The sequence below is a fragment of the Peromyscus maniculatus genome, chromosome 13 (assembly GCF_049852395.1).
Source record: "Peromyscus maniculatus bairdii isolate BWxNUB_F1_BW_parent chromosome 13, HU_Pman_BW_mat_3.1, whole genome shotgun sequence".
Lineage (NCBI taxonomy): Eukaryota > Metazoa > Chordata > Mammalia > Rodentia > Cricetidae > Peromyscus > Peromyscus maniculatus.
In genome coordinates, this window is record NC_134864.1 from 4,007,585 (window position 1) to 4,031,054 (window position 23,470).

General features: G+C 49.2%; 1 protein-coding gene across 9 annotated transcripts in view; it reads left to right on the top strand.

The window, feature by feature from the left end:
- The window catches only part of Armc9 (armadillo repeat containing 9), a 137,885-nt gene that overhangs the window by 69,134 nt on the left and 45,281 nt on the right, over positions 1-23,470 (top strand). The gene's annotated exons all lie outside the window — the stretch shown is intronic.

Consider the following 23,470-nt stretch of genomic DNA (forward strand, 5'->3'; position numbering starts at 1 on the left):
TCCTTCCCTGTGCCTTTCCTTGCAGTTCTGGGGTTAGTGGAGACTCGGTGTGGGGTGGTTCTGTACCCTCACATGAGGTCTCATGTGGCTACCCTCATCCTCCACAACCTCCCTCCAGGTGGCTGGCATCTTCCAGTGCTCCAACCTGGACTTGGAAGGGTCAGAAGCTGGGCTCCCAGAGGGAAGGAGCCAAAGTTCCCATCCTCTCTGGGCTCCGAAGTCTCAGGACAGCACTCCTGTGGTGTTTGACTGAACATCCACCTAAGCCCAGTTCAGACTGGGGTGTGGACCAGACCGCACGACACCTGCATACCTCACAGGTGTGCGTCGCACCTCCTCCAGCTTCTAGGAGAAGGTGAAAAACAATAGTTCTTCTCTGTGAGTTTTTGCCCTGAAGGGCTGTGAGCCCTTGCCTGTCTCCTTGGCTCATGAGATGCCCTGGACAAGGGGTCCTGGTTTGGTTTGGAGCTGGCAGAACCAACCACTTGACTGCCCTATGTTCATCTTTTGGTGTAGGCTTGCTGGCTGTGACAAATCTGGCCCCTGGTCCTCAGGGCTTTGGTGAGTTGTTGTCAAGGACAGTAACTTAGGGGCTCCAGGCGGCAGCTGAGAGGATCAACTTCTGTGTGGCTTTCCCTTCAGACCTGGAAAGGACAGACATGTTATCCTATCATTTTTGTGGTGACAACATGACTTTTCTTCGTTCTGTGCATGGGGAGCAGTTAGTACAGATATGAACACTAAGAGCATCTTCTCTTTGGGGAGCATACATGGATGTGGGAAGATGGATTTGTAGTCTTGGTTCTGCTCTGTCAGTTTAAAGAGTGTTTGGTAAAAGCCAAATTTGTGTTCCCCAGAGGCATCAGTGAGGCCATGGTTAATTTAGGATCTGCCTGGTAACTAACTTCCCCAACAGCCCCGTTCCCTGCCTGCCATTACTTTTCTGGGCTGCAGGTGGCGCCAGTGGACACTCTTGCTTCTGCCTGATGGGGCAAGGGAGCCCCAGATCTAGCCACCATCCTCTCCATAGGGGACAGAGAGCAGCCCTGTCACAAGGGAAGCTGCTGTGGTAAAAAGTGGCTTAGCAGAGTCAGCTGACTTTCTGTAAAGGGGAAGGTTGGCAGTGTGGCCAACCTGGGAAGGCCACATGGTCTCAGTTTGACCACCCAATTCTGCCTTTAACACACAGTGGCTGTTGGGAAACCTGCTGTATTCCCTGAAAACTATTTGTTGACACTAAAAGTTAGAAGACTATATAATTTTCATGTCGTTCAATTTTCTCAAGTATTTAAAAGCATAAAATTCATTATTCTCTGGAAACTAAACAAACGTAGGCACCTGCAATCAAGGCTGTTGCTGCCTCCCTAGGGTAGAGCCCGGCCGCTGGCACCCGCTGGCACCCGCTGGCACCCGCGGTAAGGCACTGCCTTTGTGCTTGAATAGTTCTGAGTTAGGCATTTCATCCCATTAACCTTCTGTCACCTTATCCAAAAAAGGCTCCTCTCAAGTTCCGCTCTTCTTCTTCCTGTGTCATCTGTGGGGACTTTGGGGTTTCTCTGGTTTTTTGATGATTTGTTTTATATTGTTTGGAGACCAGAGTCTTATACTGTAGCCAAGGCTGGCCTTGATCTTGTCTCCTCTTGCCTCGGTTTCCCCAGTGCTAGAATGGTCACCATGCTTGGTTTGTTCAATTGTTTTGCCACTAATCCTTTCGTTTTCTATTAGAATAGGATTCATTTGGTCCAAGGATGCTGGTTAATCATGGGGACTCAGCTTGTGCACATTCCCCTGGTCAGGCAGTATGGCAGTCAGCTACACAACACACATGGACTGAGTTCTCTGCTGCTTCTCCACAGCGGTGTCTTCAGTCAGGCCTTCCGCTGCTATGACAAATGGAAGTCAAACGCAACCTGTGGAGGAGAGGGCTCCTCTGGTTCATGCTCCACATCACAGTGCGTGATCAAGGATGTTAGGGTGGGAACTCTAAGCAGGATTCTGGAGGCAGGAGCTGATGCAGAAGCCATGGAGGAGTGCTGCTTACTGGCTTGCTCCTCGTGGCTTGCTTAGTTTGTTTTTTATCCAGTCAGGAACCACCTGCCCAGAGACAGCACCACTCACATTGGGCTGACCCTTCCACTTCAGTCATCAATCAAAAAACTCTTCCAGACTTGCCTGCAGGCCAAGCTGAGGGAAGCATCTTCCCAGTCGAGGCTCCTTTTTGAAGATAACTCTAGTTTGTGCCAAGTTGACGAAAACCAACCAGGGCTAAGGGTGGATTTGAAAACATTTGTCACAGTAACTAGGCTTCTCAGAAGTTTCCTAAAAGAGGTTTTGTAGGACCAATGAAAGGACAGGGTCAGAAGTGACACTGACGACCGGAGGAAGCAGCAGGTCCTGGACTTCCCTCTCGGTGACCCTCGCAGGGGACGGCTGGGGACAGTCTGCTGCGTCTGCTTGCACCAAGGCCAGGCATTACTTTTCTAACTTGATTAAAATGGCAGATGCTCAAGTTAGATGTCGAGAGCGACTTGAGCGACAGTGCTGTGGCCGCCCTTCACGGAAGTATTGTCAGCACATAGGATCGATCTCACTTAGCAGTGCGCGAGCGGTTTGCGTTTGATGTCTGGGCCCAGTGCAAAGGCTCCAGTCACTTGCGCTCTTTTGAGGCAGCCGCACAATGGCGTGGCTCTGCAGAGGCCCCGGGCACCACAGGAGTTGTGCTGCCCTGCCTTCCACTGAGCCGAAATCTATGTTCCCAGCTTTCTGCCTCACTGCGAGCCCCTAAGGGGGCTCAGATGCAAAATCTAGTTTTTTTTCCTAATGTCTAAAAATGCAATTGTCCATCTAATTGTGGAAAACTCAATTATGTTGAATATCTACCCATTTATAACTAAAAATTAAAAATGACAGAGCTAGCAATGTGTCTCCTGACTGACAGGCCATCTGGGAAACACTGAGGAGGGCAAACACAGCTGGGTGTGGCGGTGTTAGCCCTCCGGAAGGAAGGAAGCTGAGGCAGGGAGACGATGAATTCACAGCCAACATGGGCTACATAGCAATACCTTGTCTCAAAAAAAATCATAAAGTTAATGTGACCAGTTCTTAAAGCAAAGCAAACATATAAATCTACACGCCTGTGAGTTATAGATACACTTATGTGCCCATGTAGCAGAAAGGTGTGGAAAGCTACACCCTCCTTATTGACATTAGGGGAAGAGGAATGAGGAAGTGTGGGTGGGAGGCTGAGAGAGGTCTTGGTCAACAGGGTTCCAGGCTGCAGCCTGTCCAGCAAGGGGAGAAGTAAAACAGAACAGTGGCTGTGGTGGGATGAGGTCATTTGCACAGTTCGGGGTATTGGATCAGTGGGCAAGGTCACACTACAGTAAACTGAGGAGCAAGCAGGGCAAAAGAAAATGGCAATGCTCAGTGTATTCTCCTTGTCACACAGTGCGGACACATGCAGGGGTGAAGGGCCGTTTGGGTTTGGTTTAAGATGGGGAAAAAAACTAAACATAACCACCATGGCTGCTGGCAGACATGAGACTGGACAGTCGAGGGAGAGGAGGGCCTCAAGGGACAGTGTTCTCATTGTCATCCTTTTTTTTTTTTTTTTTTTTTGAGATGGGGTTTCTCTACATACCTAGACCAGGCTGGCCTCAAATTCACAGAGATCCGCCTGCCTCTGCCTCCTGAGTGCAGGGATTAAAGGTGTGCGCCACCACCGCCTGGCTCCCATTATCTTCTAAATTGCTTCACAGGGGCTGGACATGCAGATCAGTTGGTAGAATGTTTGCCTAACATACAGAGCCCTGGGTTCAATCCTCAGCACCATAGAAACCGTGCTTGGTGCTATGCATTCAGGAGGTAGAGACAGCAGATCAGAAGTTCAAGATCATCCTCCTTGATAACATAGTGAGTTTAATGGTGGCCTGGGGTACATGAGACCCTGTCTCTAATGAAAGAGAAAGATGGAGGGTGGGTAATAAATAACTTGCTTCTTGGATTCTTTTGGTCCATAAGGCTTCAGACCCATTTAAATCTCCAGAGAAATAAAAGAGCATTAGATAAGCTTGGAAATGCATTTGAGAGAATTCAAAATGCCAATCAGTGTCCAGGCAAGGGTTCAGATGCTCCCATGTAGTGCTTTGAAGAGCCGTGTTATCTCATGTGCTTTATTTTTATGATTAACATGAGCATGTGTTACTCAGGGGCTGGTAAAAAAAAAAAAAAAAAAAAAAAATCCCCAGAGCCAGAAGTGCGGTTCTAGTGTCCTCACCCTCAGATGAGGCTTGTGTGTCAGTTTACACACGGCTTTAAGTGGAGAGAAAATGCCTTCCTGTACTATTGGAGAAATTGATTTTAGGGCAAATATTCTCTCCCTCTTAGCAAAATAGGCTTTTGTGCCAGGAGCAGTCGGCCATGTACATTGACGTGTAGGATCCATGGAAGTGACCCACAGTTTCTGCCCGTCCTATCTGTTCTTCATTATGTATTCAGCAAATATTTAAGGACTTTGAAGTAACCGTGTTCTAGGAGATAGAGAAGGGATTTAAAAAAAAGGATTCCATGAGAATATCTGTGGTCTCCACTACCTCCGTAGAGGAGATGGGGATGATCCCGTGGCATGACCACGTGGCAGCTTCTGCTCTCCGCGTCACCTGTGCGCCCGCCCGCACTCTGCCCTGTGGTTGCTCCTGTTCCATTCTCACAGATGAGCAGACACATGCCCAGTGTGCAAAGCCAGTCAATGCGCAGTAGAGGTGGGGTTCATACCCCTGTGGTGTGAGGCAACAAAGCGGCCCTGAGCTACAACCCTGGAGGCTCGAGTCAGACGCTGGTGACACAAGATGGACAGCAGATGAAGGAAAATAAACAAGCCGTTAGGATCCAAAAGGGAAGGAAGTGGAAAATGCTGCAGTGGTGGGGGTGGGTTCCTAAAATCCTGGAACACACAGGCAGACTCAAGAAAAGCCGGGGGTGGAGAGGAGCGCAGAGGGCTGAAGGAAGGGACGAGACCACAGAAGCATGCGCTTGATTCTCTGCCTCAGCCCCGACCTGGGAAGACATGCTTATTACCCGGGTGTATGTGGGCTTTTGGGGGAGATGCACACAGACAAACATGTATATATGCTCCTATCTGTGTGTTTTGGTAATCGTTTTTCAGATAGAGATGGAATATAAATACACAGACATGTACATATGCACAATGTGGCCTTTCCCTTTTATTAATACCCTTTGGAAATCCTTCTGAGTCATTCTCAGTGTGATGGGTGTTCAGTTGTCCAGATTTTGCTACTTTAAGCAGTACTAGGGAAAACATAAACATCTCATTTGTTGGAGCTTTCATTTAGATGGGCTCCTGCTTGCTAGGTCAGGTATATGTTAATAGATTTCACCAGATTGATTTTTTTGTTTGTTTTTACTTTTAGACAGGATCTTATGTAGCCCAAGCTGGCCTTAAACTTTGTATTTACCTGAGGATGACCTTGAATTTTCATTCTTTTGCCTCTGCCTCCTGGGTGCAGAGTTTGCTGGTATATGCTGTTGAATCCCTTTATGTTTTGGTTTTGTGCAAATTTCTTTCTCTTTTTTAAGAACTTATTTGGACTTTTATATTTCTTCTTAAGACAGCTCTGTAATTTGTGGGTTTTAGAATTTTTTTCATTTCTTCTGAAGTTATCTCATTGGTTGAGGTGTTTTGCTCATCTCACTGCCTTGGGCCCCGTTGTTTCTGTAGGTTCAGTAGTGATGCCCCTTTAGTAACAGCAGGCTTCTCTTCTTGTGTCAGCCAAAGGCTTTGTCAGGCTTGTTCGCCTCTTCTCACAGCCTGTCGTGTTGTTTTGTTTTGTTGGTTTTCTATGTTGCTTTTCCATTTTCTCCATTTCTTTCTCATTTTTGTTATCTCCTCCCTTCTGCTAACAGTTGTTTTATCATGCTTTTCTTTTTTCTGGTTCCTACAGTATAAAGTTAGGTTATTGACTTGGTCGTTTTATCTGGATAGTTATAGCTGTGTGTTTCCCTCTGAGCACTGCTTCAGTTTGGTTTATTTGTCTCCAAGCATTTTCTAGCTGTCTTTGTGATTCCTTCTTTGTCCCATTGATTAGAATGTTTTTTATAAAGTCTCTCCTAAGAGGGACCTACTGTTCAGGGCTATGGCGCCCCCTCTTCCTTTTCTCATTGTCTCCTCTGTGCTCCTCCCGCTGTGGTGTTTGCAACCAGGATAAAGCCTCCGTCGGGTGCTGTCCTCTCTCCGGGCGGGCGGGCGGGGGGCAGGGGGGGGGGCAGGCGCGTCTGCCCCAGGGACACAGTGACCGGCACGCCTGTGTATCTTCCTTCGCTCCTTGCTGTCAGCGATGTCACCCGTGGCTGCTGCTGCCCCTCTGTGCAAATGTCAGAAGTCCGGTTGTTCCAGGATTCGCCGGGGGAGCGTCAACAGGTGCAGGCAGGACTTGAAGTCTTTCACCCGAGTTAGGTTGCCAAGTGTTTAAAGATCAGTGATAATCAGCCACTGTTGACCCTGAGTGTTCTTCAGAATAGCCATCCAAACACCACTCTACAGACGGTTGGCCCAGGGCTGCTGTTGGCGCCTCGGTCTTTATTTCGCAGGCTGTTGTCATGGCCGCCATTTCCGATCCTGCCCATCAGAGCTGTGCCGGTCAGTCATCACGTGAGGTGCTTGTTTCTGTAGTCAGGGTCTTCTGGTGCCTCTGGGCCATGCTTGTTCTTCAGTGTCTGGGTTTTTAAAAGTTCTTGTGAGTTTCGGCAACTTTAGATTCACAGGAAAAAGTAGTACAGAGATCCTGTATGTCCATCAGACAGCTCAGGGACTTTTAAATTTCTAGTTTAGTTTGAGAAGTTAAAAAATAAATACATTTTGAATTTTTTACTCTTGTTTTTGTTTGGTTTTTTTGAGACAGGGTTTCTCTGTGTAGCCCTGGCTGTCCTGGAACTCACTCTGTAGACCAGGCTGGCCTCAAACTCAGAGATCCGCTCACCTCTGCTTCCTATGCTGGGATCAAAGCCATGCGCCACCACCGCCAGGCTAAATTTTTTTATTTTTAAAGAGTTCAGCACATTTAGTTTAGACGTTTCATTCCTTTTGTTGTTGATTCTGAATAATTGTTTTCCAAATTATACTCTAATTTAACTGATATTATAACAGTATAATTATATTATACTGTTTAAATATCTTCTGTTGCTTAAAGTTACAATAGGTAAGTTATTGACATTCATAGAAATCTGGAAAGAGGCCAGGCTCGTTATGGTGCGCACCTTTAATCCCAGCACTCAGAAGGCAGAGGCAAGCGTATCTCTGTGAGTTCGAGACCAGCCTGGCCTCCACAGTGAGTTCCAGGTCAGCCAGAAATATACAGTGAGTTCCTGTTTCAAAATAAATAGACAAAAAAATAAATAAAACCAAGGAAAGTTATCTTTCATTATATTTTCAGTGGTTTCTTTTCTTACTTTTTTTTTTTTTATTGTTTGTGGGGTGTATGTGTGTGTGTGTGCACTGGAACATATAGGATAGATCTCTCACTGAAACCTGGGGCTCGCCGCTAGACTGATGACCAGTGGACTCTCCATAACCCCAGGGCTAGGATTAAAAACATGTTCCACCCAGTGTGTTCTGGGGTGAATCTTGGGTCTGCCTGTGCACGCTCCACACTAAGCTGTCTCTCCTGTCCATAATTTCCATTATGAATTATTTTTGGATTATCTGTTTTATGTGCATGAATGTTTTGTCTGCATGTGTGTATGTGTACCATGTGCATACCCGATGCCCAAGGAGTTCAGAGAAGGGTGTCAGAGCCCCTGGAATTCTAGTTCTGGGTGGCTGTGAGCCACCATGTGGATGGGATACTGGGAACTGAACCCCGTCCTCTGTGAGAGCATCAAGTGCTCTTAACTGCTAAGCCATCTCTCCAGCTCCAGATTTGCCATTTTTATTTTGCAACTTCACCTGGAATCTTTAGATCAATCCCCCTCCCATAAATCAGCACTCCCACCCACACTTCCTCCCGAGGGAAGGACTTGGGAGTTTGAACTGAACAGTGTGAACTGCGCTGTGCAGTCCGCTCCAGGTTGTAAGGTCTGGTGTGCTGTTCTTCAGTGACCGTCTCAATGCTGAGACCACCCCAAAACCTTTGAAAAGACTAATTCAAACGTGAGTAAATTCAGATGCGTGGCTAAATTAGTTGTATTAGTGGTATAGTTTGGAGCCTCACACAATTTACCCAGTGAGGTTAAATCAGAATTAAATAAAGCCAGGCAGTGGTGGTGCACGCCTTTAGTTCCAGCACTCGAGAGGCAAAGGCAGGAGGATCTCTGTGAGTTCAAAGCCAGCCTGGGCTACAGAGTGAGTTCCAGGACAGCCAGGGCTACATGGGAGGTGAGGGGGAGTCTCAGGAAAAAAGATTCCCTTGGGGAAATAAGTGATAAGATCTTCCAAGTAAGGATGAAGAACTCAGGCAAGGAGACAATAACAAATGTCAAGGGACAGATGCCCACACGAATCTATCTGGTGCGTCCTGGACAGCTGGGAGAGCGACAGTGCAGCTTCAGACAGACAGACAGCAGAAGGTTTGGTTTGTTTTATGGTGCACATCTGTAATCCTAGCATCGCTGAGAGACAGGAGATTGGAGGGCTGGAGAGGTGGCTGGGGGTAAAGCACTGGCTGCTTTTCCAGAGGACCCAGGTTCACTTCTTAGCACCCACATGGTGGCTCACAACCGTCTGTCACTCTGGTTTCATAAGATCTGACATCCCATCCCCCCGCCTTTTTTTTTTTTTTTTTTTGGTTTCTCCAGACAGGGTTTCTCTGTGTAGCTTTGGAGCCTGTCCTGGATCTCGCTCTGTAGCCCAGGCTGGCCTTGAACTCACAAAGATCCATCTGCCAGAGCAGAAGTTTTGTCATCTTTGAGTCTCTCCTTCCTTTCCCAGCCACAACCTGAAGGGACTTGAACACAGGTGGCACTCCAGGACATCTTCCCCTGGAGGGAAGTCAGACATCAACTCTTTGGTGGTCCCTCTGAAGAGGAACCTAGGATGCTCTTGGCCTCCATATCTCCTGCCGTAGTGTTCTGTTCTCCCTCCACCAGGTTTTGCTTGGGGACCAGCTCCACTCCATCCATCCTGCATTCTGAGCGCTTTCCTGCAGACCTAATAATGAGCCATGCTGTGGTTCCTTCTTCTCTTAGGGAATGTAGAGCCCTTCATCAGTATTGAAGATGCCCCTGCCCTGGCCTATCTTGCCAGGTGTGGAGGCACCAGAGGTGGGGTTGTAATACAAATTTTAGGCTTTGTCATTCAATGGTGGTTTTGTTCCCACCATTTACACAGTCTAGTTTCTAGAGGGCCAGGCACACACCACCTCCAATGTTGCCTCTTGTTAGGGAAGCCAGTTAGTTTATATCTCTCTTTTGTCTCCCCATCCCCACTCTCCTGCTGGCCCAGGGGCCGTGAGCACACACTCCTGAGGAAAGGGGGCTGTGCTGGACCAGTGGGTAGGGCTGTGGCCGACCCTCCTGAGATCATTAGTTACAAAAAAACTTACAGTATCCTCTTTAGATATAGTTCATCAACACACAACCCATAGGTAGCATCCAAAGCAAGGCCAGGCTGGGGTGGTTTTTATAATATTCCTGTAGGCACAGACTTCAGAAATGGATGGGGGTTGGCAAAGCATGCAGGGTGGTGCCTGGGTGTTGTGGAATATTCCTTTACACTATCTGAAGATGTGTCACTGTGATTGGTTTAATAAAAAGCTAAGCCAGGTGGTGGTGGCACACACCTTTGATCCCAGCACTTGGGAGGCAGAGGCAGGCAGATCTTTATGAGTTCGAGGACAGCCTGATCTATAAAATGAGTTCCAGGACAGCCAGGACTGTTACACAGAGAAACCTTGTTTTGAGAAACCAAAAAAAAAAAAAAAAAATAAAAAGCTAAGCATCCAATAGCTAGGCAGGACAGAGAGAGCTCTGGGAAGAAGGAAGGTGGAGTCCCCAGCCAGATGGAGAGGAAGCAGGATGGGCAGTGCAGAGTAAGGTAACCGAGCCACATGAAGGAACATAAATGAAAAGAAATGGGTCAATTTAAGTTATAAGAGCTAGTGGGACAAGCCTAACCTATAGGCTGAGCTTTTATGATTAATAAATAATAAGTCTCCATGTCATTTTTTGTGAGCGGGCGGCCCAAGGAAAACTCCATCTACACCTGGGTATCTTAAGCTCTTGGTGTTTGCCAGCCATTATCCTCATTAGCACCATTGTTGTTTCTAACCCTCCATTCTGAGCAGTGCAGCAGCCACAAGTAGTTCTGTAGGCTGGGGATGTAGCACATTTGGTGGGATGCTTTCCAGTGTGCGCTGCATAAAGCACTCACGGAGGCCCACACCTGTGACCCCAGCCACACAGTGAGTTCCATGCCAGCACCAACTACACGAGACTGTGTCTCCAAAAAGAAGAAGATAAAGAAGACTTGTTTTGTCCCCTTGGTACTCAAGAGGTAGGGACATGCCATGACACAGGAGCCATGCAGGACGCGCTGGGGGCAGAGGAAGAGGAGGGCAGCATGGGTAAGAGCCTCAGTGGTGGTTTCATGAGCAGGACAGGGAAGCAGGCTTAGGGTTGCTGAGTTTGGCTCAGTCGAGGGAGTGCTGGGGCACTCGTCTGACTCCTGTCCCTTCCTGTCTTAGTTAGGGTTTCAGTTGCTGTGATAAAACATCACAACCAGAAGCCGCTTAAAAGGAAAGGGTTTATTTCGTCTTACAGCTTGTAGTCCGTCGTCAGGAAAGTCAGGACAGGAATTCAAGGTAGGAGCTGATGCAGAGGTCTTGGGGGAACACTGCTTCCCGGCTGCTCCCCAGGGCTTGCTCAGCCTGCTTTCTTCAGGACCACCTGCCCAGGGTTGGTACCACCCACAGTAGACTGGGCCCTCCCACATCAGTCATTAATCAATAAAGTGCCCTACAGACTTGCCTACTGGCCAGCCTATGGAGGCATTTTTCTTTTTTCCTCCCTCGCTCCCTCCCTCCCTCCCTCCCTTCCTTCCTTCCTTCCTTTTGGTTTTTCAAGACAAGGTCTCTCTGTGTTAGCTCTGGCTGTCCTGGAACTCACTTTGTAGACCAGGCTGGCCTTGAACTCACAGAGATCTGCCTGCCTCTGTGCTGGGATTAAAGATGTGTACCACTACCACCTGGCAAGGCAATTTTTTTTTTTTTTTTTTTTTTTTTAGTACATCTAGATTTGTGAAAGTTAACAAAAACCAACAGTATACCACATAGGTGGGTGGTAGCCAGGAATAAAGAAAAGAGCTGGGGTGTGTTCTGTTTTATCTAGTTTCCAGGTAGTTTACATACTGGCTAGCAGGGAGGGGCAAGGTTTGCAATACCCCAGACATGAAAGCATTTAGTAGAGGCAACACAAACATGGTTACACTGACTCACAGAGCCTGCTCTTTTGAATGCTCCGTCCTCACCTCCCTGCAGGTCTCCCAGATCCTACCATGCTTTTCCCACTTCATCCACCACTGCTGCCGGAGGTGCTGGTACACTTGTCACCAGGGCTCTGGTCACAGCTCCTATTCAGCTCCCTTACATCCACCCACATCTTTCTTTTTCTCTTTCCCTGGCTGTCCTGGAACTCACTCTGTAGACCAGGCTGGCCTTGAACTCACAGAGATCCACCTGGCTCTGCCTCCCGAGTGCTGAGATTAAAGGTGTGCACCACCACCGCCCAGCCCTGGAGCTTGATTCTTATTTGCTGTTGTTGCTTTGGGTTGGGTTTTAGGAGACAGGGTCTCACTATATAGTCCATGCTGGCCTCAAACTCTTCCGCCTCAGCCTCCCCAGTGCTGGAATTATAGGCTTACATCCTCACACCTGGTTCCAAGCAGGGCTAATTCTAGCCCCAATTTCCAAATGAGAAAAGCAGAGCTTTGAGAGGCATAGAAACCTACTCAGGGGCCCAGGGTAGTGACTGGTGGAGATGATGGAAGATCATGTGTAACCAGCCTCCCTTCTGCCGCATCCTTTCGTAAGGAGTAGTTCAGAGCCTGGCCAAGAAAGGAAGTGCCCCGGAGGAGTTGGGAAATAAGAAAGCATGTCATTAGGAGCCCCAGACCCGTAACTTTGGGTGTTTTGCCTGTGTGTGCATGTTTATGAACGTGTTTGAAGTGCTCAAGGAGACCAGAAGATGGCATTGGGTCACCTGGAACTAGAGTCAGGAATAGTTGTTAGCCATCTTGCAGGTGCTGGGAATGAAACCTGTGTCCCCCGGCAGAGCAGCAGCCAGTTCCCTTAACCGATAGCCACCTTTTCAGCCCTGGGGGTGGAACATTTTGAAATGGGAAACCCACTGTCCAGTCTGGCTAGAAGAGGGAAGTGAGGGCCAGTCCCCTCCCAGTGACCTGCATTCCAGGGCAGACAGTGGAGAACTCAGAGTTTCCGTCCCTCCGACACTTTCATCACAAGATTACTCACCCACCTGAAGTTTCTTTAGGACATGTCCACAGAGCCGACAGTTAGGCTTTCTCCATGAATCACCTCTGCTGATGGTCACCTGTCATGGCTAGCTTGCTTGTCATGGGCCTATACTTCCAGCTCCCCAGTACTTCATTAGCAAAGAAACGTCTGTGTCTGTTTTACTTGGGAGGCTTTCTCATTATTCAGTCAAGTCAATAAAGAAGCCAGTGTTTCCCAATTAAGGCTCTGCATTTTCCTGGTACCCTTTCAGTTTCTCAGTCATGTGTGTCTGCAGCACGGCTCCCAGACCGTGACTGGATGAACCACCCTACACCCTGACTCATACCTGCTGCTGCCCTCAGTTCCACTCTGGTTTCTATGGAAACAGACATCAGATGGCTCAAAACAAGGTGAGGGCTCAGAGACACCTCTTGATGCTGGGCATTTATTTGTCCGATATCATTTCCATGGTAACCAGGAAAGGTCAGTCAGTACTTTACAGTAAATATTTTTTTACTCTTGTCTAATTTTTTTAAAAATAGTATGTGGAGTTTTCTTATTGGCACAGGTATTTGGGCATAATAGTACAGTCCATGTGTGACTTAGTTATCATTTTAAAGTAAAATAACACTTATTTATTCTTTGACAGTTATATACATATAAACAATGTATCATGATCACACCTACCCATTTCCCCCCAGGCACCTACCGGGTCTCCTTCCTTTCCCAACTCCTACCCCCCTCTCCCCCGACTCCCTGCTCTCTCCCCCTCCTCCCCCTCGCCGTGTGTGTGTGTGTGTGTGTGTGTGTGTGTGTGTGTGTGTGTGTGTGTGTGTCCCTCCAATTAGAGCTGCTGCTGGGATGCTGGCTGGCCTTGTTGGCTTGACCCTGTGACCTATGCAGATGGCCATAGCTGCAGGAGATGAGCACCGTGGCCATGTCATGTCAGAAGACATTCCTCAGCTCTCCTCCTCATCTTCCAGGATGCTCCCTGAAACTTGGCTAGGGATGAGGATGCTGAGACGTCCCATTTAGGCTTCAGTGGTACCTTACTCCTGTCTCTGACAAGTCGGGTCTGCATCAGCTGCTGACCAGGTTGAGGACAAGGACAGGACTGACCTGTGTGTAAACAAAATGCTCAGAAGACAGTTTGACAGCATGTCCGTTTAACAGGACAGCAACGGTAGGCCCGTCCCTTCCCTTCCCACTGCTGTCCTAGGGCCTGTGGCTTCCTGGGACATGGCATTCTGACCAGGTTCACAGTACCAGGCTTGAATTCCCTCCTGTGGAACAGGCCTCAAATCCAATCCAAAAGTATTTGGTGACCTCATCACTGTCATGCCACTGTTGTATCAGTGAGCTCCTCTGCCAGGCAGGTGGTATTGCAGCACCCCGGGTTCTCCACTGGGTGATACCAGCTTGCAGAGCAAACCAGCGGGAGGAAGTTTTGCAGTCAGTCCTAGCTTGGTTTGTCTGTGTTGTGATTTCAGCAGTATGGTCACACCATCTAATACTGCAGTATCTTGTGTTGTTTGAGGGACCCTAGGGCCTCTTTGACCAAGAACTCAAAAGAAGGTACCCCATCGACCCTGAGGTCTTCATTTAATAAACCAGATCTTTGATGGTGAAGCATCGTACACCCATGCAGGGTACCTATTTTCAAACTTACTTATTTGTTTATATATTTTATTTATGTGAGGCTTTGCTTACACCTATTTATGTGTACCACAATCATCAGTGTCTGTGGGGGCCAGAAGATGGCATCAGAATCTCTGGAACTGGAGTTACAGATGATTGTGACTCACATGGGTCCTGGGAACCAAACCAAGGTGCTCTGCCAGAGGATTAGGTATTTTTAACCACTGAACATATCTCCATCCCGTTTTTGTTGGTTGTTTGTTTTTCATTTTTTCATTTTATGTGTATGGGTGTTTGCCTGCACATATATCTGTGTACCATATACATGCAGTGCCCACGGAGGCCAGAAGAGGACATCATACCCCCTGGGACTGGAATTACAGATGGTTGTGAACCTCCATGTCAGTGCTGGAAACCAAAACAAACCCGGTTCACCGCAAAGGCAGCCAGTACTCTTCACCACTGAGCCATCTCTCCAGCCCCGTTTTGTACCCAGTTTCTGCAGAGGGGAATTGAGTAACCACAATGTCTCTGTTAGTAGAAGCTGCTGCGCCCTAGTGAGAACTAAACAAAGTGGATATTCCACGGTGGATATCTGCAGACCTTAGGCAGAGAGACATGCAGTGCTGTGAGGAGCAGCGGAGTAGGGAGGACATAGGGAGCTTGTGGTAGGCAGAGGGAGGCAGGACCGGCCAAGCACTGAGGAGTAGGGTAGGGAAGCAGTGCAGGATCGGTGTGTTCTAGAACAGCAAGAAGCGGAGAGAGAGGAGCGGAGAGGCAGGTCACGGGGGGTGGGGGGGTGGGGGGGGGGTTGGGAAGAACATCATGCTTGGGCTTTTTGTTGTTTGTTTGTTTGTTTGTTTGTTTTGAGACAGGGTTTCTCTGTGTAGCCCTGGCTGTCCTGGAGCTCAGCTCACACTGACCTCGAACTCAGAGATCCACCTACCTCTGTCTCCTGAGTCCTAAACTAAAGGCATGTGCCACCACTGCCTGGCTGGGTTGGTTGGTTTGTTTGTTTTCTTTTTTAGGTTTGTTTTTATTTTGTGTGAAAGGCTGTTTTGCCTGCCTGCACGTGTGTGCACCACAGGCATACCTGTTGCCCCGGGGGACCAGAAGAAGTTGTTGTATGTCCTGGAAGAGGAGTTACAAACAGTTGTGAGCTGTTGTGTGGGTGCTGGAAACCGAACTAGGTTCCTCTGCAAGAGCAACAAATGCTCTTAACTGGTGAGCCATCTCTTCAGCCCCGGAAGTCAGCATTTATTCTGAAAGAGGAAGGAAGCGGAGAAGTAACTGTACTGATTTACAAAGAAAGTTAAAGCTGCCTGATATATTTAGAAATTCATTTACTGGACTTTCTTGTCCATGGGGTTGAACTGAGCCTCAGAGCACTGGGACCCCGGGCAACTTTGTGGCCTTCCCGCACTTCTAGATTGAGGAAGCCTTTGGGTGAAGGCGGCATCATCCGTTATGGTCTCTGGGGCTGTGCATGCATGCTGACACATGCATGTGTGCCTGTGTGCCAGCTCCTCTGAGTGGACCAGTTCATTACTGACACCCAGACGAGGCCTGCGCTCCTCCCAGTCTCGCCGGTGACCTGCAGCACTCGGCTCTGTGTGACCTCCGTCACGTGTGGAGCTGGGAGGTCTCGAGTGACTGACCTGCTCCGTGCTTCTCGAGCTGTCGAAGAGCCTGTGACTCATGGTCTGAAAACACTCACAGCTTCCTTCTTCATTTCCTCTTCTGTCCACATCCTGGCCTAAGCCAGTCTTCACTCCTGATTCCCAGCCTTCCCAGCATGCTGTGCATGTGGACCACAGACATCTTCTTAGAGCAGGGAATGGGCCACTCAGGGATGTGGTCACTTACCCTTAACTGAAGAACATTCTGCCTTTTCACATTTTAAATAAGGTTTATTTATATTTCATGTGTAGCTCTTTTGTCTTCATGTATGTCTGCACACCGTGTGTGCACAGTGCACATGGCGGTCAGAAGAGGGTGTCAGATCCCCTGGGACTAGAGTTTCTGATGGTTGTGACCCATCATGTTGGTGCTAAGAATTGAACCTGGGTCCTCTGAAAGAGCCTCCATTTCTTAACCATGAGCCATCTCTCCAGCCCTTCTATCTTTAAAGAATATATATTTTTATTATTTTTAATTATGTATGTATATAGGCATGTACGCATTAGTGCAGGTACCTGTAGAGAAGTGGAGCTTCCCACAGTCGTGAGCTGCCTGCTGTGGCGTTGGGAGTCAGACTCAGGTCCTCTGGAGGAGCAGGACATGCTGTTAAATGCTGAGCCATCTCCAGTCCCTGAAGGACCATTCTAAACTTTGCAGAAAGTGCAAAAGGTCTTTTCATGGACAACTGTGGTTCTGTCCCTTCCCTCTTCCCTGCTGGCCCCTCTCTTTCCAGAATTAGCTGCTCCCTTAAAGCTAAGGTGCAAACTCTGGATAATGCTGTACTGTCACAATTTCCTTTTGAATTTTGCACTAAATTTATATATTTATTGTGGGGAGGGGGTTGTGCACATGCCACAGCACACGTGTAAAAGACAGGACAACCTGCATGAATCACTTCTCTCAATCCACCGTGTGGGTCTCAGGGATTGAACTTAGGTCTTTAGTCTTGGCAGCAAGCACCCTTGCTTACTGAGCCATCTTGCCAACCCTTATGATATCTTTCATTCATTTATTATGGGTATATGTATATGTCTTGCACCACCAAAGCCCTAACTGTGATTGGTGACTTTAGAGGTCAGAAGGGGGCATCCAATCCCCTGAGACTAGAGTTACAGATTGTTATGAACCACCATATGGGTGCTAAAAATTGAAACTGGGTCTTCTGCAAGATCACCAGTTGCTTACAAACCCTGAGCAATTCTCCAGCCCATCTCATGATATCTGTACATTCCCGTGTGCGCTGCTGTTTCATGGTTTGCTCTGTACATTCCCATGTGCGCTGCTGTTTCATGGTTTGCTCTGTACATTCCCGTGTGCGCTGCTGTTTCATGGTTTGCTCTGTACATTCCCGTGTGCGCTGCTGTTTCGTGGTTTGCTGTTTTGTGCTGCTGGAGACGGAACCCAGAGCCTCGTACTTGCTTGGGCTAGCGTTCTGCCATGGAGCTAGTTCCGCCCTCACGTAACTACACATGGCTTGACCGGTATAAGCTACTTGTCAGCTGGCGGTTTTCACTCAGCATTTGTTTCTCCGCCATGACTTGCTGCGGGAGCCTGTCCATGTCCCTGGAATGTGGTTTTCTGCTGGGAGGAGAGACCATAGGGGTCTGGATAGATCATGCAGACAGAAAAGTGAGTGCTGCAGGAGCATGAGGACCTGAGTTCCATCCCAAGAACCCGTGTAAAAAAGCTGGGCAGAGTCATCCTTGAAACCCCTCACTGGGGGCTGGAGGTGACCACAGGAAGATTCTGGGCTCACTGCCCAGCCGGTCTAGACTGCTTGGCAAGTTGCAGGCCACGGAGAAGGTGACCCTGTCTCTAAACCCAAGTCAGTTCCTGAGGGAGCACACCTGAAGTTGACCTGTAGCTTCCATGCACACCTGCACAACATCACACCTGAACCCATGCAGACACGCTCACAGAGCTCCAAAAGCAACAAACAGGAGGCCATTGCTTTCTCTTTCCATTCCTGGGTTTTGCTCAGTACAACCAAGAGCTTCCTTTCCACAAGTGCGTGTGTGTGTGTGTGTGTGTGTGTGTGTGTGTGTGTGTGTGTGTGTGTGTGTGTGTGTTTGCGTGTGTGCGTGCGTGCGTGCGCGGGCGGGCATGTATGTGGTTTTTCTACACATCAAGTCACTGGCTCAAGTGGTATGATGGTTTCATCCTCACTAGATCCTGCCGAATTGCTCTCTAAAGAGGCTGGACCCTCACCCAATAAGAGGTGCTCATCGTGGTAGTCAGAACACACCCAGTAAGACCTCATCTACCTTAGACTTGCCCACATTGTTAGCTTGTTTTCACACTGTAAGATGCGAATGGGAAGTCATGAGGGATCTGTTTTTAGACAGTGAGTTACTCTGTAACCCATAACGTACACAGATGCTTGCCCCCCCCCCTCTTTTCTATACATTATGGGTCCACACCTCCTTCTGGAGCTGTGCAGAACTCTAACCCAGAAAGCTAAGCCCCGTGGGGCAGGGTTGAAGCTACAGGCACTACGTGGATCTCTGATGGCCATGCTCCTAGCAGGTCAGCTTATGGCTTCAGGTTACTGGGGTCTTAGGTCAAATTCCTGTCTTGTGCCATTTGATCAGCATTCTGTCTTGGTCCTCATCCCAAGTCTAGGGTGGCAGGGAACACATGGGCTAAGTATGAAAGCCCTTCTGTACCTCCTGAGACCCTAGCAAGGGCAGGCACGTGGTTAACGCACTGAATGTCAAGTCAGTGGACAGCAAATCTAAATACCGAGAAAGACATCTCACCCCAGTCCTGAGTCCTGCCCACATTTGTCACCCGGGAGGCATCGGTGTTCCTGTCTGTGAAGTCCCTTCCGGTCACTTTTGTGTCGCTGTCACGTGAACTCAAGGGAGGGTTTGTTTGGGCCCATGGTTTCAGAGGGGTGATCCATGGTTGGTTGGGTCTAGGCTTTATCAGTTCTAGGCCCGTGGTGACACAGAACAGCATGATGGGAAAGTGAGCCTGTCACCTCATGGCGGACAGGAAGCAGGGAACAGTGAAAAGACTGGGAACCTGACATGACCTTTAGAAGCACACCCCATGATGTACTTCCTTTAGCTAGCACTCACCCTTACCACTTCCAGAACCGTCCCCCCCTCCCCAAATAATGTCACTAGCTAGGGACCAAGCATTCAGTATGAGCCTCTGGAGATATTTGATTTTCAAAGAGCACCACACGGGCTAGAGAGATGGCTCAGAGGTTAAGAGCACTGGCCATTCTTCCAGAGGTCCTGAGTTCAATTCCCAGCACCCACATGGTGGCTCACAACCATCTGTAATGAGATCTGGCGCCCTCTTCTGGCCTGCAGGGATACATGCAAACAGAATACTATGTATGTAATAAATAAATAAATCTTTAAAAAAAAAAAAAAACACGCTCCACGTCAAGTGCCAGCCTAGGGTCCATGACTGGATGCAAACCATGGTCTGTTCATTCTAGGACAGCGAGAACCAGGGTTGGTGGGAGACAGGGATGGAGCCAGGCATAGGAAGCATGAGATGTTTTTGCCTCCTTCATGGGTTAAAGATGGGACAAGGACTACGGAGATGACTCAGTAGAGAAAGTGCGTGATGCACAGGCCTGAGGATCAGAGTTCAGATCCCAGGAACCCATGTCAGAACTGGGCAGGTGGGCCAGCCTGCCAGCGGTGACAGTGCTGGGGGGGGGGGGGGCAAAGCCAGTGAGCTCCAGGTTCAGCAAGAGACCCTGCCTAACTGTATGAAGTGCAGAGCGATCAAAGAAGACACACACATGCATGCACAAGCGTGCAGACACATGCATACTACACACACATTCACCTGAGGGGGGAGGGAGTCAGAGGGCATGTTAAATAAGGAAGGAGTTGTGCAGCTGGAGCCCGGCTGTCCCAGGGGAAGACTGTTTATGTACTGGTCAGCCAGGAAGAGTTTTATCGTGTGTGTGTGTGTGTGTGTGTGTGTGTGTGTGTGTGGTAACTTTGACGTTCATCTGAATGTTATTTTAGAACTCACAGTATGTCAAAGAAGAGCTCTTTCTTAGGACATTTGTGCTGACGTAAAAGGAAAGCCCTTCCCATGTGAGAAGCTTTTCAATTCTAAGATGACAATTTCCCACTGCCCCCTACTCTGAGTTGGGGAGTGGGACACCCCCCAACTTCATCTCGGGGGCATTTGTTCCTTCAGTTCCTCTACACCAATCAGTGCTGTCAGCAGGCTGGGGGATCTTCTGCCCTACTGGGATAGAAGTCGTGTATAGAATAAATCATGTTTTTAACGGGCGGCGGGGTGGCTCCGCGGGCGAAGGTGCTTGCTGCCAAGGCCTGCGACCCAAGTTCTGTCTCAGGACTCACGTGGTGTAAGGAAAGGAGGGAATCATGGTCCGGTAAGGAGGAACTTGGAGGGCTCTGCCTGGTTGTCTTCACAGCTCAGCCTGCTGGCCCTCGGCTGCCTGTGTGCCCTGACGCGTGTGTCTTGCCATGTCCGCGTGTGCCCTGCCGTGTCCGCGTGTGCCCTGCCATGTGTGCCCTGCCGTGTCTGCGTGTGCCCTGCCGTGTCCGCATGTGCCCTGCCGTGTCCGCGTGTGCCCTGCCCTGCCGCGTGTGCTGTCCTGCAGGACAGGCGCCCGTCACTGACCGGTGTCCCCAGGCCAGCAGAGGCAGCACAGGCGTGTGTCCCTGCTAACTCACTGAGGAGCCTTGGCAGCCTGCGGGGAGCTTGTATGCAGCACAGCCCTTTGTCGGACCAATCACAGCCCTGGCTTGCAGCACAAGTTGCGCCCGCCCGCCCTTGTGCTGGGCCTCAGGAAGAAGTGCTCTCCTCTGGCCTAGGTGGAAATGACTGCAGGGTCGTCTGAACGTCCCTGAAGTACCATGGTTCTCAGCATGTGGGTTGCAAACCCTTGGGGGCCAAACGGCCCTTTCACAGGGGTCACATATCAGATATTACATTATGGTTCATAACAGTAGCAAAATTACAGTTATGAAGTAGCAATGAGAATAATGTTATGGTTGGGGTCACCACAGCGTGAGGAGCTGTGTTAAAGGTCACAGGGTTGGCAGGTTGAGATCCCGAGGCTGTGCTCTCAGAAGCTGGGCAATTCACTGCAGTCACCCAGTCGTTCCAGGACACCTGAGGACTGTCCCAGACAGCAGGTGCCGGCCTAAGTACTGTCTCAGCGGCTCTCTGACTGATCCAACACCAAGGGAGGATTCAATAGCCAACCAGGGAGTGTTGCTGGAGGGCTTCTCTCCAGGTTCCACCAAGCCCCGCAGTCCCACAATCCACGTATAAAATCATCACTCAGACGCTTATATCACTTATAAACTGTATGGCCATGGCAGGCTTCTTGCTAACTGTTCTTTTATCTTAAATTAACCCATTTCTATAAATCTATACCTTGCCACGTGGCTGGTGGCTTACCGGAGTCTTTACATGTTGCTTATCCTGGCGGTGGCTGCAGTGTCTCCCCCCTTCTTCCTGTTTCCCCAATTCTCCTCTCTCCTTGTCCTGCCTATACTTCCTGTCTGGTCACTGGCCATCAGTGTTTTATTTATATAGAGCGATATCCACAGCACTTCCCCTTTTCTTCTTTTTTTTTAAAGGAAGGTTTTATTTCTTGCCCTTTTTTGCTTAGAATGGGGGTGGGGAGCAAATTGAGCAGCTGAAGCAGTAAACTTGATGTCAGAAGTGGGGTACAGTCTCCCTGGTTTCTCCTGGTGGCTGGCTGTTGAACTGGTCTGGTTGTCACACTGGCCATCAGGAGGCCGGAAGCATTTTGTAAATGAGAAAGTTGGTGTTGATAGCAGCCGGGCACCACCATGAGAGCCGGCCCACAGCCCAGGCCTCGGCCCAGGCACAGGAGGGCGGTTACCACAGATGGAGACTTCGCCCTCTGCATGGGAACCCGCAGGTCACAAAACCCGCCCAGTCACCTCGGGCCACCCTTGCAAGCTCTCCCATGCGGAGGGCTTTCCTATGTGTTCACAAAGAGCGGGGCTTACAGCTGAGCCCGCTGAGAAGCTGTCTCAGGTTCAGACGCTAGTCAGTCTGTAATTCTTTCAATTCAGGCTGGAGACTCTCACTTGAGTCCATTCTGCTGCCCGCACTCTATCTGCGGAATCTGAGTTTTCAGATGCATTGAGTGGTCAACCCTGTTTCTGTTTTCAGGCCAGCTGCTTAGGATCTGGTTTGTCTGGAGTATTATGTATCGAAGCTTCCAGTTAAGAATCTTGTAGTGTCATAAGATCATGGACTGCTGTGGGGAAGCCTCGTCTTAGAGCGTCGATTCATCTCAGCTCAGCGAACTTTTTTTTTCCTAAGGCATTCTTAATTCTTGGAGTAATTGTTACCACTGCACTCCAGTAACCTGGTACATTCTGCCCCAGAACATAAAGGCAGTAATTTTAGTAAAATTCCTCCAACAATGGTATTTAAGACCCACCCTAAAGAGGCATTTATTCTCCAGGCATTTCCTTGTTCACTGTGGATTTTTAAGCACCCTTTTCTGTGGGCATTCATGAGTCACTCAGAGAAGCTCACCAGGTAACCAGCTCATGGATGCATCTGGCTATGAGCTCAAGTTCCCAGGAAGAAGCCACAGCTGTATTAAAGGTTCTGAGGATGATTAACTGATTAGAACTTGGTGGTTGTGAAGAGTTGGAATGTTGTAGATCCAAAGCAAAATGATCCCCTGCTGTCTTCAGCCTCCTTCATTGCCCATCTTTGTGCTGACGTAAATAATATCGTAACTAACAGGTAAATCCTGTTGGCTCTCCAGCTCCCACCAACCCCCAACCTAGAATGTCAGCAGATGGCGTCTGAGACCTATGGCGGGGGTTTTCCCAAATGCTGTAACCCACCTACTAATATTCCCTCCAATATATTTGGAAAATGCCGTGATTTATGGCTCTGTTTTGTTCTCCAGCTATACAAACTTCATACCCATGTTCCTGCCGTGAGAGTTGGGGCTCATGATTTCCCAAGTCCTTCACTCTCACTTGTCTGGAGTAAACCCTCTGAGGTGAGGGCTGTGCTTTGCACCTGCGGGACGCTGAAGTGCGGCCACCACTAGGGAAGAGCCGCTGTGAAGCGGTGCCTGTGAGAGACAGCGCCCTGCCCGTGTTCACACCCCAGCCCTTCTCCCTGCCCGCGTTCACACCCCGGCCCTTCTCCCTGACCGCGTTCACACCCCGGCCCTTCTCCCTGACCGCGTTCACACCCCGGCCCTTCTCCCTGACCGCGTTCACACCCCGGCCCTTCTCCCTGACCGCGTTCACACCCCGGCCCTTCTCCCTGACCGCGTTCACACCCCGGCCCTTCTCCCTGACCGCGTTCACACCCCGGCCCTTCTCCCTGACCGCGTTCACACCCCAGCCCTTCTTCCTGCCCGTGTTCACACCCCTGCCCGAGCTCACACACGTCTGACAGTCAAAGAGTGGAGCCTGTGTCTCTTGCTGTTAGCCAGCACTGCCTTGTGGGGCTCTCCTATGTCCCCCAGGATGTGGGTTCCTCTGCAGCAGCAGCTCGGGCTTCTCTGCCAGCACTAACTTCTGGAGCATGGCTGGAACTGCAGTTAGCTCTGGGTTTGTTTGTTTGTTAATTTAAAATAGATTTTTTTTTTTTCGAGACAGAGTTCCTCTGTGTAGCTTTGCCCCTGTCCTGGAACTCACTCTGTAGTCCAGGCTGGCCTCGAAACTCAT